This window comes from Gobio gobio (genome assembly GCF_949357685.1).
Source record: "Gobio gobio genome assembly, chromosome: 12".
Classification (NCBI taxonomy): domain Eukaryota; kingdom Metazoa; phylum Chordata; class Actinopteri; order Cypriniformes; family Gobionidae; genus Gobio; species Gobio gobio.
The window spans coordinates 15,208,784-15,225,955 of NC_137105.1; the positions used below are offsets into that span (position 1 = coordinate 15,208,784).

At 37.7% G+C, this 17,172-nt stretch overlaps 1 long non-coding RNA gene across 1 annotated transcript; it reads left to right on the forward strand.

The window, feature by feature from the left end:
- The first annotated feature begins 5,906 nt into the window (after positions 1–5,906).
- LOC307134842 lies at positions 5,907–8,504 on the forward strand. Its single transcript, XR_013817607.1, has 3 exons — positions 5,907–5,961; positions 6,617–6,783; positions 8,147–8,504. It is a non-coding gene; the product is annotated as an uncharacterized lncRNA (long non-coding RNA).
- The last annotated feature ends 8,668 nt before the right edge of the window (positions 8,505–17,172 follow it).

Below are 17,172 nucleotides of genomic sequence, written 5' to 3' on the forward strand. Positions count from 1 at the left end.
GTATTTTGAATTATGCATTGCATTGTGTTTAAAGGTTAAAGGATATGTGTGTAAACTTAAAGGGTTAGTTCACCCAAAAATGAAAATTCTGTCATTAATTACTTACCCTCATTTCGTTCGACACCCGTAAGACCTCCGTTCGTCTTCGGAACAGAAATGAAGATATTTTAGTTGAAATCTGATGGCTCTGAAAGGCCTCCATTGGCACAATGGCACTTTACACTCTCAAGACCCTTAAAAGGTACTAAAGACGTCGTTACAAAGTCCATCTCACTACAGTGGTTCTAAAATAACTTTATGAATCGGCGAAAATAGTTTTTGTGCCCAAAAAAACCCTAAATAACGACTTACATAGTGATGACGATTTCAAAACAAGGCATCAAGAAGCTTCGAAGCGTTATGAATCAGCGAGTCGAATCAGCGGTTTGGCGGTTTGACACGCGATCCGAATCATGATTCGGCTCACTGATGTTGGGTTTTCATGTTTTATGGGGACTTTCCATAGGCGTAATGGTTTTTATACTGTATAAACTGTATTTTCTATCCCCTACACTGCCACTGCCCCTAAACCTACCCATCAAAGGAGACATTCTGCATTTTTACATTTTCAAAAAACATCACTTAGTCTGATTTATAAGATGTTTTCCTCATGGGGACCTAAAATTGTCCCCACAAGGATGAGGATTTTGGATATTGCCATCTTTGTGGGGACATTTTGTCCCCATAACGTAGGGATTACCAGTCCACACACACACACACACACACACACACACACACACACACACACACTGGTTCACTATCTTTGTGGGGACTCTCCATAGACACGCAATGATTTTTAATACTGTACAAACTGCATAATCTATCCCCTTACACTAACCCTACCCCTAAACCCACAGAACTAATCACAGAAAACTTTCTGCATTTTTACATTTTCAAAAATATCACATAGTATGATTTATAAGCTGTTTTCCTCATGGGGACAAAACATTTCCCCACAAGGACAAGGATTTTAGGTATTTTGTCCCAATAATGTATGTTTACCAGGCCCCCACTCACACATGTTTTATGGGGACATGTGTGAGTGGGGGCCTGGTAAACTATAGTTTAATAAAAACTATTTTATAAATTTTATCCGAAGACGGATGCGTTTGGGACCTCATGATCCTGGACGTGCTGTTTGGGGTCCGGGAGGTTCCCCAGGCCTCTGCTGGATTCACTCCTTTATAATTACTGTTCAAGTGGCAATGAAAAGATGTTAGATGTAGCCAAAGAAGCCTGGGAGGGCCAACTGCTGCTGCATTTTGGAAATCTGGCCTGTCCTTGATTATTTATTACGAAAAAAAATATTATGCAGGTATTTATTTATTTTTGCCTTTTGTGAATTTTTATATTATTGACTTTTCCAACCCATGAACTGCATGTGTGCATGATTAGCACAATACATGGAAATCCTTTCATGTGTTGCCATTTCCATCACCTAAAGTACAGTATATTTCCTCTGAATGTCTTGAAGCCTGGGGTCAGGATTTGTTCTTTAAAGATACAGTGTGGGCTCCATAATGGGCTTATGTTTTGAAGTTACTGAGCTGAGGCAATGGTAGGAAACAGACGGACACACTCACATGGAAAATTGAAAGTCCCTGGTGAAATTCTTGTTCCACATATTGGGTAAAATATATATTCCTATCGTCACTCCTCATTTGCACACATTCTTCATTGGAGCATTTTTAGAACTTTACAGTCTCTGAAGCCAGATGGTTAAACGAGTTGACAGTTCCATTTTTGGAAATGCTATTTGTTTTTATGTGTTTATAGTTGATATTCAGATGAATCGCTATTGGAGCATGTAGTCACACAGGTCAACTTGTGTTCATTGAACTGTATATTTTTATTACTGGGCAGTGAAAATATATAGTAGTTTTTTGTAGGCAAGACTTCAAGGTTTGTGTCTTCACAGAAATAGAATTTTGTAAATAACTCTACACAAAGAAACAGTCCCTGGAATAAAAAGAAGCTCTGGTAACTATTCATTGAAATGTACTGTAATTTGCACATGCACAACCATCCAAGGACCGTATTTAATTTTCTTTTAGGATTATTTTTAGGATGTTTTTTCAATCAAATGTAAGAATTTTTATATGTATTACAATATAAAGTCATTTTGTAAATATTGCACAGCAATCAATGATCATGATATAAAATTACACATGATTAGGATATCCATCAAGACTCTTGATTTTCACACAGTTGAAGTTTCTTGACATGGAAAGGCAGGCAGATTTTTTTAAAAGCCCTCACTAGACAAGTGTGAAAAAAAATCATATTCTCTACAGGGAGCTATGGGGAGCATGCCCTAGATTGCACCAAAAGGTCATTTTCTTAGCTAAAAAAGAACTGACACATTCTATCATTGATAAGGGAACCATTTCAGCTCTTAGCAGCAATCCTCCTTTTCACCGTATTGATTTAGCTACTAACATGCAACAGGGTCAGCGGTATTGGCCTTTAAAGCTGATTGGCTGATTTTATTGCACCCTTTCTTTGCCAGGAATGTGCTTACTCTGTGGGTGATTTTAATGAATTCTGTCACATTACGGCACGGCTCAGAGAAGCAGCCATGGAACGTTTAGTCATATTCTTAATTAAGTGGAATTTTGTACAGCTAGCATAAAGCATTTATAGAGTTTGCATAAATGATAAATGGCAGCTGCATAAAGCAAGTGCTTGACGCAAAAAGACCTGTGCTGTCATGTATGTAAAGCTGTCTGGGTTTCTGAGCTTAGTAGTGCAGAAGTTCTTGAGTCAAATTTTCTTGTGATGTAGGAGCAATAACCCTGACCTAGAAAAGGGATGTGTCTTACTGTGGATGGCATATTTTCAAAAATCAGTCAGTTGAGCTTGCAGTTTGAGGCAAAGATGCACTGTAACAAAAGGTAAGGGAAAAAACTCTCTCTTTCGGTTCCAGCACTTGCCCTTGGTAATGCAATTAGCCATAGACTTCTCTGCAATGGGTAATTTGAGTTACAGCTTCCATGCTGCTAAAATGCTAATGATCTCACTGCTGTGTAGCATAAATTAAAATATTTCACAACAATATCAGCCTAAAATGAAATCACAGCAAGAACTCACAGCACTTGTGATTTTAAAGCCTTGTGAAATTATTTTTATTTCCATCAAAATAGGACTTTTTGATGGACATAACCACGTATTTGACACAAATAAATAAATAAATAAAATTTCCAAAGAACTTAGAACTTGGGGTACTTATTGGCTGTTGATTAAGAATATTTAGGTATGCAGGTGCATGATATAAACACATTCCCTGACATACTACATCTGCCATCTTGTAATTTATCCATTTACTAACAGAAACTACAAAAATTATTTACTCATATGTTGCTATTTACTCATATGTTGCTAATGTGGCGAGCTACCCAAACACTTATCAGCATTGTCATGGAAACAGAGAGAATCCAATTGCCAAGAGGCAGAAAAAGGGAAAAGGAGCCATCTGAGAGCCACCAGGAGAAGTGGATTTAAGCAAAGAGGCTTAGGAGAGGCTAGATCTCCCAAGACTAACACATTCTCTGGTTCTTTTCTCTTGCAGGCTAAGGTGATTATTAAGGAACCCAGACTGCAATTATCCAGCACATTGCCACACCTTCACTCCTGCACTGAAGCACCAGCTTTCCTGCACCTTGGAACACCTACACTAATTTCAAACTTGTCACTCAATAAAGGCCCCTCCAGTGTAACTTCACCATTCATTGAGTCTGGTCCTATTTGTCCCACCAAAACTGGTGGAGAATGCAGGCAAGTGAGAATTGAGGACAGATACCTAACTTGTCTGTGTTTCCTCTCATCATCCTACAGATCTGGCTCTCTCTCATTCCCTCTCTCTCGTATGACATGGAGACTCCATCTAGAGACCACACTGCAAGCTTCGCTTCCCAGTACCTGAGCCACAGCCAGGCAACTGCTCACCAAATTAACAGATCTTGGGGATGTGGAGGCCTACCTCCACACATTAAAAATTGTGGCTGAGCAGGAGGAGTGGGACGAGACTGAGTGGGCTGGCATCATGGCTTCCTTTCTAACAGGGGACGCGCAGAGTGTCCACTATTCATTATCCCCCACTTTGGCCACTGATTATGTAGTGCCAAAGCAGGAGATATTGGCTCGGGTGGGTATTTCTGAAAAGCCACTTCCAAGAACATTGCCAAGGAGTTGTTCCTTCTGTTTAGCCAGATAGGCATCCCCAAGGAAATATTGACCAGCCTGGTTACTCCATTTGTCTCCTGGCTTATGGCGGACTTCTGCAATTTGCTACAGGTTAAACAACTTCATACCTCAGTCTACCATCCCCAGACAGATGGATTGGTTGAGCGTTTTCATCAAATTCTTAATAGAATGCTAAAGCGGGTGGTAGCCGAAGACGGACAAGATTGGGATGTCATGATCACGTACATGCTGTTCGGGGTCCTGCAGCTTCACCAGGCCTCTACTGGATTGTCTCCCTTTGAGTTACTGTTTGGGCGGAAACCTCAAGGGCTGTTAGATGTAGCCAAAGAAGCCTGAGAGGGCAAAGCATCCCCACACCGAATTCTGATTGAGCATGTACAGGAGAAGTTAGGAATGAAGCACTGGTAATAGCTCGCTAATCAGAGAAAGGCACATACACAGGAGAAGTTAGGAATGAAGCACCAGTAATAGCTCTGCAACCAGAGAAAGGCACATGACTACACTGTTAGACATTTCTGTAATTTGTACAGTTATTTACTATATATCACCCAGTATAATACTGTAAATTCTCTTTACAGTAAATAACTGTAATTCCCGTTGCATCATGGGTATTTTCTATGATGTCAAACACCAAATACAGTGATTTCCTGTATTTTTAAAAAATAAAGTATAATACTGTATTTACCACAACGGCCTATTTGGCACAATTGGGATCGACAGGATTTGCTTTAGATTTATATTAGGAACCATCAGTGCAGCGCTGAAAGTTTCACCCGAGAGAAGAGAGCTCACGGTTCCAGTGAACATGTGAGCTGTGTCCGGACACCCTGCGAAGATTTTTTCATCCCCCGTCAGAACGGCAAACAAGCAAGGTAAGTGTGATTTGTACTATCCGCGGTTGTCTGCACCCCAATTTTAGCTTGTCAGCATTGGTGCTAAAAACTGAGGTAAATCTAACGTTTTATGAATTTATTGAATTAGATTAGGAACCGGTGCAGCGTTGTAAGTTTTGCCCGAGGAGAGAGCTCACAGTCCGGACAACATACTTTACATAACGTTAGGTTATTATTTGCTTAAACTTTGCTGCTAAAAACTGAGGCAAACCTAACGTTTTATTAAAAAAAAAAGAGTTTATTGAATTAGATTAGGAACCAGTGCAGCCAGCGTTGTGTGTAACGTTACTGCCCGAGGAGAGAGCTCACGGCCCGGACAACATACTTTACATAACGTTAGGTTATCATTTGCTTAAACTTTGCTGTTAAAAACTGAGGCAAACCTAACGTTTTATTTAAAAAAAATGAGTTTATTGAATTAGATTAGGAACCAGTGCAGCCAGCGTCGTGTGTAACGTTACTGCCCGAGGAGAGAGAACAACATACTGCCCGGACAACATACTTTACATAACGTTAGGTTATCATTTGCTTCAGCTTTGGTACTAAAACTGAGGTAACATAAACCTAACGTTTTATTTTTTAAAAGACTTAACGTTAGTGAGTTTATTGAATTAACTTTACCAATACAATGAAGATTTTGTTTATCGAGCATATTAAGCGTACATTTAGGACGACGTTAGTTAGTAAATTAACGTTGGCCACTAGTTGCAAAAATAATATCGTTAACAAACAAAGTTTACATTTGGATTGACATTATTTATTTTACACTTTAGATAAGAATACCAGGAGCCTGCCTGTGCTGTGCGACACTGGAACTCATACAACGGTAAGTAACGTTAGTCCTCTTTGTTTCTCCACATATTACTGATAATTCAAAGTTTTTCTTGTATGTTTTAGTCGGGTCTGTTTAACAGAATCACAAAATTATTTAGTTTTTCCACCTCTTTTTAGCTGTAACTAGCCATGTACCATGTTTTTTTTCATAAATTATATTATACTAAAATAATCCAAAACTGTGTTTGTCCAGGACTGACAGATTATAATTTTATTTTCTGGAATTGAAGCAGTCCTGGACAATTTTTGGATGATTTTGGCAGATGAAATATAATTTATGAAAAAAACATGGCAAAACTTTAGAATAATGTTGCTCAAGTGCAAACCTGAATACATTTCTGAACACAAAAGAAGATGAAGAATGTTTGTAACCTAACAGATTGAGGCACCATTCACTTCTATAGTAATTTTTTCCTACCATGGAAGTGAATGGTGCCTCAAAATTGTCTGTTTACAAACATTCTTTAAAAGGTTTAGAACAACAGGGCGAGTAAATGACAGAATGTACTTTTTTTTTTTTTTTGGTGAACTATCCGTTTAATGACGGACCATTATTCTAAAGTGTTACCAAAAACATTTAAAGCAAAGGCACTAAGGGTGATGAAATTTAAAATATCTTTATTCTCTTAATTTTCTCTTGCTTTCAGTTTTTTTCGTGAGGAAAAACCCAGAGGAGGGAACAAGATGCACCACCAAAACCAGAGTGAGTCGGAAGACCGGGGAAGTTGTGAACAGGAAGACAACTGTAATCAACAACAGAGTGTCATCCTTCCTTCGCCACCTAATGGAGTTTGAATGGAAAAACTTGGACTAGGTGAGACACTTTTTTAATAGGATATGTAATGTACACAGACACTTACGCTGCATTCACACAGGGCGTCATGCCGGTTAGAAATTTTGTCTGACCTGAGACAGCGCCGACGCCACGTGACAGTGACGTATGGCATCAAAGCACCTCGAGAGCAATTCGAGAGCAGTCGGCTAATACAGCCGGTGCAGTTTCTCCAGAGCGACTGCACGGACTTTGATGACACAGCTGTTCCACGATTGGCCGGATTCTCCGCATGACAGCGATCACATGTGTTTCGTGTTTATTCTAAAACCTTCAGTTCCTCTAATGCGCACAAATCTCTTTTTTATAACAGTTAAATCTCTTTTCATGTAGTTGCGTTGTTATATTGTCATGTTTATCAAAATAAAACAGATGAAAAACGTAGACCCCCACTTCATTGATAGTTTAGGCTTGTATGTTAACTTTATTCTTGTACAAACACACGCTGTATTAAGTAGTGCATAAAGTATTACATGACAAAAAATGTCTCTGAAACATCTGTGCATTGACAAATATTGCATTTATTTCACTTCAGCTGATAAAGTGTGCAAACACAGCGCAAGCATCACTGCGGGAAGCAGAAAGTGTCAGACTTCACGTCTCCGTTTGCAGCTCCTCCCCGCCTGCACGCGGCTACTCTCGCCGATTGGTTGCATCCAGTCACAGCTGATGTCCAACACACCTTTCAACTTCTGCCGCTTGCAACGTGAGTGAAGCGACGCGACGGAACCCACAATTCAGTTCAGCAACGCATGACGTCAACCATTCAAAGTAAATGAGAAGCGTCCCGTGTGAATGCAGCATTAAGTTTGAGGATACCTTACTAAAGCTAATGCAGTATACATGTAATCCATCCTGCAATAAAAGGTTACATTGTTGTTTTTGATTAAATAGTTTGTGAAATCATGTTGAGGTGATTCAGTAATATTACTTTTTTGGAGCATGTAGTTTGTGCTGCTGCTACTATTATGTACTAACAGTTTTCTTTAGTTTTTTACTCAATATCAATTTTGTTCAGCTAATAACAGAGACACCTCTCTAATATGCAATCAGGTTCAGCATCACTACAAAGTACATTCTTCAAAATATTCATAACATTGAATCACCAGCTAAAACAAAAACTGAACATTTCATTTCACATCTTCATGAAGGCATTGCAGGACTGGATTAGACTAGACAGCATACGTTGAGCTAGGTGTACCTCAAAGTGTTAACTGTCTATAAAATAGTATTTTACCATTATGATGAATTGTAATGGGATTATTATTTTTTATTAAATTCCAACAGTGTAAAAAGTTTGTGTATACTCAAATTGTATGACTAACTTCATATCATTCTTATCTAGAGGGACTTCTTGCCATAATGGAGCAGAATCCTGGTTCCTGTTTGAAATCATCCAATGTGGAAGATGGCACAGATCGGTACAGACATGAAACTTGTGTTTGTGTTGTGTTGTGATAACTTGTTTCAGAATTAATTTGCTCTTTGTTTATATTTTATTCATGTATATGTGTATTTTGCACCAAAGTTACAGTATTCTTCAACCAACTATTTACAGTATTCTACCAACTATTTTCTGCAGAGTTTTTAAAATTGTAGCTCAAACAATAGTGTGTGGCGCTAGCAAGGTCATGGGTTCAATTCCCAGGGAAAGCAAGAACTGACAAAATGTAAAATGTGTATCTTGAATGCAATGCAAGTCGTCTGCCAAATGTAAATGTAAATAAAATGTAAAATAAGTGATATTGAATGCACTCTGATTACTTTTATACATGATTTTCTGAAAATAAGATTTGATTCGAGGATGTTTTAAAGTGAACTTTTTCCACACATTTACATGTTTAAGTTAAAGCACTTAAAATGTTTTAAATAAAGAATTTTATATTTCATAATAATTGTCTGTTTGGATTTCTTCTGTAGGATAGATTAATGTAAGAATTAATGTAATTCAGTAAGTATTAATTATTCAATAGGATTAGGATTAATGCACTGTTAACCAAGGTTTACAGTAACAGTACTGTATTACAAAATTACAGTAACATGTAGTTACTGTAAACTGAAATGCGGTTATTGTACTGTAAATCTCAAATACAGTAACTTACTGGCAACAGTGTTAGTTAACGTATAGCATGAGCTTTTGGAATAGAATAAGAAATATCCATGTACATGGAGTGAACCCTGTCCAGGTGGTTCTTGGCACTCCAGGACTTACACTGTACAGTCCAACTTCGAGCAGGGTCAGCACACAGTATTGTGGATGGTCTGTCCTGAATGGTCACTGGATGGTCAGGTCTGTGTGTCTCTCAGACTGCAGGTTCTCCAGCAAGTTGCCTCAACTTCACTCCTGCACTGAAGGATCAGCTTTCCTGCACCTTGGAATACCTACACTAATTTCAAACTTGTCATTCAATAAAGGCTTCCCTAGGGTAATTTAACCACACATTGAGTCTGGTCCCCTTTTCTTCCGTCTCACACTAAACAAATTCATTTTAACCATGAGGAAAACCATTGCACCTGTTGCACACTTTTCCCCCTATACGTTTTCGCTCCTCAGCTCCTGTGGCCTCTTTGGAAAGCAGATTGCCAACTGGTTGCACACTCCAGAATATGCAGTAAATGCAGTACATCATCCAAGTATTGTTTTGACACCCTGCTCATTTGATGTTCTGCTTTTTTCATACTAGATTATATAGTAGGGAAGTATGTATTTTCAGACACAGGGATTGGGATGTAGTGTTGCCTCATGTTGTTCCAATTAATTTATTTTCTTTCTTCTTCAGAACAAAAAAAATAAGATATTTGAAGAACATTGGGGTCCAAACAACATTGGGCCCTATTGACTTTCATTGTATGGACCCATATATATTTTAAAACATTTTTGTTTTGTGTTCCACAGAAGCAAGAAAGTCATATGGGTTTGGACTTTACAGTTTTTGGAAAACTATCCCTTTAAAAACAACTAGAAAGCTTATAGATGTCATCTAATTTAATTTAAATGCTGCATTTCCTTTCATTTCAAAGTGTTATATTTTAACAGGTTCTAATAAAATCTAATAAAAATGTTCCAGAACATTTTGTTTTGGTTCTTCCTTGTAAGCAAACAGTTGCCCTCCACAGTTCTTTGGTGCTCATGAACATAACCTAACACTTGCCAAATGTCATTTAAGTGAAAAACATGAGGACAATAGAGAAAAAAAGAGAGTCATTGCCTCAAAGAAAGGGGCTGTGCTTTTAAATTCAGCCCTTTAAAGAGAAGAGAAGAGGATGATAGGATAGCTGATGCCAAATTAAATGTACACACCAAGTTTGCTTACGTCAAGCTATAAGGATACTTTCAGCACAGTAGGCCTCAGTAACGATAAAATCAATTGTCAAATAGAGAGTTTATTAGACTGTTTTTCCTGATTGGATTTTGGCCATATAGACAGGGAATACTGTAAAAGGGCTTGTGAGGCTTGTTTTTCTCATGAATGATTTAGAGAGTTGATCTGTCAGAGCTATTGTGTCTATCTTGATATAATCCTCTCGCACATTTTGTTTACTGTATTAATTATGTGAGTGATTTGGGAAATGCATATTAAATCATGTGCGTGTGGATTAGGATTATCATTGCCTCTGTTGTTATTATTGTTTTTTCAACAACGTATGACAGTTTTAGAGTTGGCAGACTTTCTTGATCATCCCGCTGAGGAATGTAGAAAACAGAACAAGGAAGGAAGAGGCTGCTTTGCCAAGCTGTAGTTTCATCCTAGCCATTCTTCTCTGAAATAAAATAAATACTTAAGCTCTTTAAATAAAATAGATATCAGCCTCATAACCAGGGCTGTACAGTGCAACATATACAGCTCTGGAAACAATTAAGAGACCACTCCAAGTATAGAAGTCAATGTTAAGTAGTCTCTTAATTTTTTCCAGAGCTGTATGTCTGTTAAGTAGTCTCTTAATTTTTTCCAGAGCTGTATGTCGCAAGTGCTACGAAAAAATTGGTCTGTGCGATGAATACATTTACCACAGTAGCACATGTGCGATGCAGTTGAGCATGTGAAAGAGAGCTTGTTTGTGTAAAGGGAGAATTTGTTTGTGCTTGTGTGAGGTTAATTTAGGGCTGCATGATTGACTGAAATGAAACCAAAATCGTGATTTGAGATCATGGAATTGCAAATCCGTTAACGCTTTAGATTACAGCCTGGAAAATACTGCGTAAGTAAAACAAATTTACAGCGTAACTTTCGGTAATTGTAGTGTAACTATAAAGTTTGTATGTGAAGGTATAAGGGAACAATATTTCATATTTGGGGAATAAAGGGGGAACTACCAGGAAAATTAACTATTTATTTATACTGTAAGTATTTTTTTAATCAAGAGGTAATTTTCAAGTAAGTATGTAAATTAAAGTGGTGCTTGTTCCTAGTGATGCACCGATCATGATTTTACATGGCCGATTCCGATACCGATTTTTTTCAAGAAAACTGGCCGATTCCGATACCGATTTCCGATTTTTTTTTTTTTTTTAACACAATAAAAGAATGAAAGTATACATGAACAAGATGTTTATTTGGTATTTAACAGGCAAAATTGGCTTTTGGCTAATGAAAACAAGTCCGCAATCTGAAATTAACAAGAAATTTAATTGGAAATTAAAAGGCTGAAAGGTGAAATTAAAGGCAACAGCTGCATATTCTGCAATCCAAACAAAGATGTTACTTAAATCAGCATTTGTTTTTAAATTCAGTGTAAAGAAAAAAAGTATTTACCAGTGAAATTAAATAAAACCAAAGTATATAATTGTTCCAAAATGTTAAATCAAATAATGTTTAGTGCAACGAAAAAAAACTAAGATGCTACAGCAGGTGCTTTTAAAATCAAATTAAGTCAATGTAATTAAGGTAAAATAAAAGGTAACACTTTAGAATAATGGTCATTAGTTAACATTAGTTAATGTATTAACTAACATGAACTAACCATGAGCAGTACATTTGTTACTGTATTTGTTCATCTTTGTTAACGTTAGTTAATATAAATACAGCTGTTCATGGTTTGTTCATGTTAGTTCACAGTGCATTAACTAATGTTAACGAGATTTTAATAATGCATTAGTAAATGTTGAAATTAACATTAACAAAATTAATAAACGCTTTATAAGTGCAGTTCATTATTAGTTAATGTTAACTAATTTAGTTAACCAATATTAACTAATGACCATTATTCTAAAGTGTTACCAAATAAAAATGATCATCCTATAGCAGGTTTTTCCTGGGTCAAAAATGGTCTTCGGTGGTTTCTGACAGACATGGTCATCCACACACACAGTAAAGTCCTCTACCTACGTGATCTGTGAGCACAATACTGACAAAACAATACATGTAAAATAAATGCAAAGAAACTTTTGTAATTTTTGCTTATCTTATTTTGACATCTGATATTATGTATGATCTCTACCTTGATGTTTGTTTCTTTTGATCCTCATTTTTTACACTATTTAATGATAATTGTTTTGGTATAATCATATCAATATTAAAAAGTAGCATAAAAAATTAATAAATAGCCTAATTTTCTACCATATACAATTTAGTAAAATTATCAGCTAGCTAACAACTTTGTTCTGGTCTCACCTAACTCCAGTCTACACTAAATTATATTTCACTACAAATTGTCAACATAAATAAGCTGAATGACTGTGGATGATTAAACTAATTCTTACTATTCACTCTTGCTGAATTGGGTAAGCACACTTGTGTTCTCATTTCAGAGGAGTTCTGAGTAAATTAATAAACTGGTTCGTTAGTTCAAGTGTTGGACGGATCAGTTGTTCTAACCAGTCGTTAAAATGATTCGGTTCAAATGAGTCATTGGTTCGCGAATCGGACATTAGCAGACGCGTTGTGTGTGCAGATGAAGCTGAGCTGAACAAACGCTCACTATCTGCACTTGTGCAGGGCGCGGAGAGGTAGGCTCGCGCAGGAAAGCGGCTCTTCCTTAGTTCTCCAGGTTCCGTTTGTAACACACAAGTGACATGTTCGCGAATGATTGCAATATAGGCGTATGTGCACGCGGGCGCACTTCCGGATAAATCGGCAGAAAAATACAAAGAAAACCGGCCGGTTGCCGATCGCGCGCTAGAAGCAAAAACCGGCCGGTTCCGGTTTTTGGCCGGTCAACCGGTGCATCCCTACTTGTTCCCCTCTTGTTTCATTTAGTTACAGGGTAAGTATAAATCTACGGGCTGTAAATTAAAGTGGTGCTTATTTCGCTCTTGTTTCATGTAGTTACAGGGTAAGTATGAATCTGCGGGCTGTAAATTAAAGTGGTGTTTGTTACCCTCTTGTTTCATGTAGTTACAGGGTAAGTACAATATAAACACGTACACAATCTGATATCACTTGGAAAACTTTATTTGAAAAACAACTTTCAAAACAGATTTACAACACTTCTTAATCGTTTCTCTTGCTTGGCTTCATCCTCTTGTTCCTCTTCTTTTTCGTTCTTGCCACATATTAATCTTAAGCAGGAATCCCATGTCTCTAGCTATTATTAAAAGAAAATACAGTACACCCAGAAATGTCCTCACCATTTCCTCATCTTTTACCCTCATTCCATCCGAGATGTATACGACTTTCTTTCTTCAGATGAACACAGGATTTTTTTTTTCTAAAAGTTGATGCATCAAACAGCACATACAGCAATACATACAGTAAGCCATACGACCCCAAATGGATGAATCAAGGTCTTCTGAAGTGAAACGATAAGTGTTTGAAAGAAAAATACCAATATTTTAAAAAAAAAATTATTATCGCTATCGCTTCCGATTTATTATCGCTTCCGACCCACAGTCACCCACGCGTGCATGAGAGGGTTAAGTTCACGCTTGACGTAACTTGAAGCATGACGTTAGCACACCAAGAAACTCTGGTCATGCGGATGACGGATGCTGTCCGTTTTTATTTTATTTGATTGTTTTAATTAAAGGTGAACTATGTAGGATTTTTGCAGTAAAACATCCAGAAACCACTAGGCCAGTGTTATATATTTTGTTCAGTTGAGTACTTAGAATATCCCAAATGTTTTCAACTATTTGTAAATCGTGAGAAAATTGCTATTTTAACCAAGGAGCCGGGACGTGTGAGCTATGCGTGTGAGGGAGTCGCCTGTCGATTGCGTCATATCTGCGTCACCCTCGGTCTCCGGTTTTATTCAGTGAAACACTTTACTCTCACTGCATTGTGAACAAGTGTCATAGCAGCCGCCGAGCGAACGTCATAACTTCCTTTTCAACACACTCAGATATATCTAATACGATAAACAGAGCTGCGTTACCTCACACTCAGCACTGGAGAAGAGGAAGTGCCGCCGGCAACCGTGTCATAATAAAAGTCCCGCCAGCGACTATGCCATAATAACAGTCCCGCTCTTCAATCGCTCCTGCGGCCTTGCTCAGCTCCACAAAACTCGCTTCTGCTCTGCTTCAGACTACAGTAATGTTAATAATCGCATCCATGAACAAGATTTCTGCCTGAGTCCTATCCTGACTGTTTCCCACCGGCTGTGAGGTGAAAACCACATGTCCCGAGATTCTGCGCTCAAACGTGGCGTCATCAAACTACGCCTTTGTTTTGAACAGGCGACCTCTAGTGGACGGAAAAGTTACATAGTGTAGCTTTAATGCTCACAACAGTATAATGCTAACAAACAATAATATAATATATGATAATAGCAATGAGAAACAAACAAGACAGGGTGAGATGAAACTCGTGTGAGAACGTCTTGAAAGCTTAAAGCTAGGGTTGGGAACCGAGAACCAGTTCTTATGCAGAACCGATACTGATTTTTGAAAAATACCAGAACAGCACGAAATTCCTAAATTCCGGTTCCGAGAAAGGTTCTGGTGCAATGTGTGTGCGGAGTGCTTGGAGCGTATCCTTTAATAGCGAGCGACAGCTCACCTCATCATGAATATTAATTACGTTGCCTGCCGTTTCCAGGAGTGCAACCAATTAACGCAGTTCAGCACTAAAAGCCCTCGCGCTACACATTCACGGTTTTGCGTCAGATATTTCCACATGGTGAAGAGAAAATCACAAGTATGGATTAATTTCCAAAGAATGAATGAAGACAAAGCAAAATGTATCACATGTGAAAAGTTAATAACATGCAAAGGAGGCTGCACTAGCAATTTGACAAGACATTTGCTACAGCACGGAATCAACCTCAAAACATGCAATATTTTCAACTGTTTAAGGAAGACTGCTGCTCCTTGCACGTCCCCATTGCTAGGTAGGAATTCATTCATGGGTAAATATGTTATTTCAGTAGTAATAAACTATAGACTATCAACATGTATATATATATATATATATATATATATATATATATATATATATATATATATATATATATATATATATATATATATATATATATATATATATATTAGTGGTGGGCATAGATAAATTGTTTTAAAGGAGCTGTATGTAGGACTGTGGCCAAAACTGGTACTGCAATCACTTTCAAATTACTGTAGAGCGGTGTATCCCCTCTCCCCCTCCCCCTGACTCGAGGTTGCCAGCTAGGCTGCAGGATCCAGCAGGAACGTAGGCTGCTACACCGAGCTTTCAATGGCAAGTGACGAGTCGTACACAGTAAGTTTTTTTTCTTTCTGTTAATTATGTTTATGCTTCAAGAGCGATGTTTTGTGAAGTAATTATGAATCGCGAAAATGTACTAATGGCGATTAGCCAAATATAATCGTAAATATGAACGATCGTATGTGACAGTACATTCCCACATGAAAAAATACTATAGTAAAATTACAGCAAAGCTAAATAACATTAGCAATGGTCATACAGGTCCACTTGCAGCATGTTTTGTCCACTATATATGCGAAGAACGAATGAGGAATAATTTTTACCGAGGTAACGTTAGGCTACTGTCTCAAATACGTTTTCACATTGCCATAATGGGCGTGCTAATGTTGTTTTCCTCAGCGTCCCAGCATAATGACAGAGAAACGGGCTCTGATAATGCATTACTAATGTTAGCAATGACGACTCGCCGTTTTTATTTACCAAACAATTCCTTAACGTTACCTTTTCAATTCAATGACCCACCTCCTCCATCTGCGCTAACTAGGGTTGGGTATCGTTTGGGTTTTTTTCGATTCCGGTGCCAAACCGATACTTTTAAAACGGTTCCGGTGCCTAAACGGTGCCTGAACCGATACTTTTTTTTTTTTAAAAAGGCCACAAAACGAGGTGGATGACATTAAATGGCTTTTTATTTATTTATTTTTTATTTAAATTGAACCATTTATTAAAAGTTTAATGTATACTTAAATGTATGAATATAAATAAAAACAAAACACAATTTACTTATTTACAAATTATAATTGACTTATTTACAAATTCACAGTAAAACCTAAGCCACCTAACCCAACTACAACAAGCCTAATATAACTCTTAATTACAATAATAACAGCAGTCGTCTGTATTCTTGGTATGCTACTAACCAGCTTCGAGCTTCAGCTCTTTTTTGAAATATGATCATATTCTCTGGCTAAATATTTTAGAACGCATCGTCTTAATGTTTCCATGGCGACGCGTCATGTTTCTCACATGATGACACAGCAGCCGCAATAGCGCTGACAGCTCAGCTGTATCGGGTTTATTTCGTTTTTTCTTTTTATTCAAAATATTCACAAACTTCTTAACTGTGTCACAAACTATCTGATGTTCAAATGTGTGAGTCAATGTGTGTTAGTTGATGTATAAAGCGCAATGGGCGGCGCCATGTTAGTTTGCGCCTCAGAATCGGATCTGTCGGATTTACAACACTTGAGTTCATTCTCGTCTTACAAAATACATGAAAGTAAGTGACCAGTGAACTGGAAGAAGAACAGAGTAAACGCTATAGTTACTATATAATGTGCATGTATCTGATGTGAATAAAACATGTAACGTTAGTCAAATTATAACCGTCTGAAAGGATTGTCATAGCCGCTTTCATAGACATCAGGGTGTGTTTTTTGCTAGTAGAGCTACTTATGAGCATTTAAATGTCTGAAACCTGAAATAAACATGATGTGGTTGAAAACACTGAATAGTTGTCATGAGTTGTGATGTGACCAGCGCTGAGCGTCTGTCTCTGGCTCAGCCAAAGCGCGAAAGCACGTTTGAATTTTGGCACCGAAATGAGGAACCGAAATCTGCGTTCTGATTCGGTCCGGTACATACCGGTTATATAAGTACCGGTGCCATATTGGAACCGGATTTCGGTACCCAACCCTAGCGCTAACCTAACGTTACTTTGCACAAACATGCATAACTTTGTTCGACTGTCATGAATATTTGAAATGTCCATTAACATTAAGTACAAGTT